The sequence below is a fragment of the Myotis yumanensis genome, unplaced genomic scaffold (genome assembly GCF_028538775.1).
Source record: "Myotis yumanensis isolate MYYU_CA2020_CCGP unplaced genomic scaffold, mMyoYum1.0.hap1 SCAF_1, whole genome shotgun sequence".
Classification (NCBI taxonomy): domain Eukaryota; kingdom Metazoa; phylum Chordata; class Mammalia; order Chiroptera; family Vespertilionidae; genus Myotis; species Myotis yumanensis.
In genome coordinates, this window is record NW_027223752.1 from 231,714,175 (window position 1) to 231,716,892 (window position 2,718).

At 42.4% G+C, this 2,718-nt stretch overlaps 1 pseudogene; it reads left to right on the forward strand.

The window, feature by feature from the left end:
- Positions 1-629: 629 nt before the first annotated feature.
- On the forward strand, positions 630-771 carry LOC138999485 (U2 spliceosomal RNA; annotated as a pseudogene).
- Positions 772-2,718: the final 1,947 nt, after the last annotated feature.

The following is a 2,718-nucleotide window of genomic DNA, read 5'->3' on the forward strand; positions in this document are numbered from 1 at the left end:
ACTTTGCCTTCCTAAATAGATTTATTTAAAAGGAAACATTCTACCACTGCCTTAAAGGGAAAACCAGAGGAAACAAAAAATAATAATTAAATAAGACAATGACAATCAATCCTCACACATGAGCCTACTCTCTTTCTGTTAAAAAGGGAGGTGGACAAGTGGGAGGAGTTGGGAAAGACAGCACCTTAAAGAGACATTCTCCTTGACACAATCAAGTGATGAAAGAGAATTGAAAGGGGAATGCCACTTCTTCCTCTTTGTGATTCAAAATCACGTCATTCTGGGTCTTTGCAGCACCCGAACATCTTCTCTACCAGCTGTGGTCTGAGTCCTGTGCTTTGAGAAACGCTGGCAGGGAGATGGGTCTCTCCGTGTGCTGAGAGTCTATCATTTACCTGATTTGAAAGATCTCTATGGTAGAAATCCAGCAGGGCCCCATGGCACTCAGCACCTATCCTGTACCGCTATCAAGTATGGGAGTTTTGCTTCTACTCCAACCCTCCTGCTGCTCTGGATACTCAGGTTATATTAGCCAAGCCTCAATGGAAACAGAGAACAGCTGTTTGAGTTCTTTATTGGATTGAACTTGAGAGTTTGTTCATAATCTCAATATTTTAAAATACACTTTTATCGCTTCTCGGCCTTTTGGCTAAGATCAAGTGTAGTATCTGTTCTTATCAGTTTAAAATACACTTTTACATCAACCATCTCCAAAATGCCCCTCATGTGCTTGAAGATTGTTCATGAGTTACCACTTAGATCTTACTTCTCTAAGCCAAATTAGAACAGGTCCTTAGTTTTTCTCCTTTTATATCCTACTAGAGGCCCGGTGCATGAAACTCGTGCACTCTGGGGTGGGGGTTCCCCAGCCTGGCCCGTGCCCTCTCACAGTGTGGGAGCCCCCCCCATCAATCTCCCCAAAAAGGTAGGCCCCGCCCACCCATCCAGGGCTCCTCAATGGATTGCCCCAAAGAGGTAGGCCGGAGCCAGGGGTCCTTCCCCCAGAGTCGTCACACGGAGCCACCCGGACCCTCCCCCGTGGCATGCAGCATCAAGTCCTGCCCACCCTCATGCGCCTTGCCATGCACACAGCCCTGCCCACCTGCGCACGCCCGCTGCACACCCAGCCTTCTGGTGATGGATTGTTACGGCGTGAGGGCATCACGGCATGAGGGCATGACGACCACATAGGCTTTTATTACTATAGATGTCCTAATTATGGTTGTGGTTCTTGATTTCCAAGAAATTCTGCATTCATCTTTTGGCTTCCTGAATTCATCCTAGTCTCAAGCCGCCAGGGTGTAGGAACTTTCCTTGGAGGTCTGATATCTAATTTCTGTCTTACTTTGAAGTACATTCCTTACGACAAGTACTAAGGGGTATGTAAGGCAACTTTCAATGTATAATAAAAATTTTATAATAGACAATTTATAATAATAATAGACACTTCATAATAATACAACTGTCCAGCTTCCTCGAAAATTTATGTTGTCTGGAAATACTGGGCTCCAGCTTCCTCCTGGAATCCAGCCTGCCTGCCTCTCCAGCAGCCCTGCTCGGTGATAGTCTGCAGGCAGGGCCAGCCTCAGCAGGCATTTCAGCATGCTGTATTATCGTTTTACTGCAGTGGAGGTAAGGTGGATGCAAAATAACTTCTTCTACATATAAGCAGACCTCACAGAAATTGTAAGCTTAGCTCTAGAACACCGCAATAAAGCAAATATCACAATAGAGTCACATGAATTTTTGGTTTCCCAGTGCCTAGGTTCATACTATAATGTAGTCTATAAATTGTGAAATAGCATGATGTTTAAAAAATAATGTATATTTCTTAATTAAACATGCTTTATTGCAAAACAAATCCTAATAATCATCTGAGCCTTCGGTAAGTTGTAATCTTTTTGCTGGGGGCGGGGGGGAGGGAGGATGGGAGGATGAAAATCTTACCTTGATGTTGATGAGAATGCAATGTCTGGGAAGTGCAACAAAGTGAAGCACAAAAAAAAATGACATATGTCAGTATATTGCTATCAAAATTAGTCAAATTGAAGTTAGGTCCAGAGGCCCATGTGACTCAGTAGAAATGAAAAACAGAAGATTTTTTATTGGAAGTGGTCTGTCTTTAATTCTCTATGTTGTTTTTCTAGCCCTGTAAACCATTGAATATGTAACATATTATAGACTGAAGATTTTAAAAAAATATTTTTATTTTTCAATTACAGTTTACATTCAATGTTATTTTGGATTAGTTTCAGGTATATAGCCTGGTGGTTAGATAATCATATACTTTTCAAAGTGTTCTTGGTATTTCCAGTACTCACCTGGCACTGTACATAGTTATTATAATATTCTTAACTCTATTCCCTGTGCTGTACTTTACATCTCCATGACTATCTTGTAACTATCAATCTGCACTTCTTAATCCCTTTACCTTTTCACCCAGCCTCCCAAACCCCTTGCCTCTGGCAACCATCAGTCTGTTCTCTGTAGAGATTAGATTTTTTAGACTTGTTTGCCTTGTCCAGCTTATAGCTCCCTCCTTTTTACTCTATGCATTGCTTTTCTAACGTTCGATTCCTGCTCAAACCCTCCTCCCAGTCCAAACTTTTGGTCCTGGTGTCCTGCAGCCTACCCCTCCCCTCTGCAATGCAACCATGGCATGGCATTGATGCCACAAATCACTCTCCTGCTTATTGACAATATTTTAGTACAGTGCAG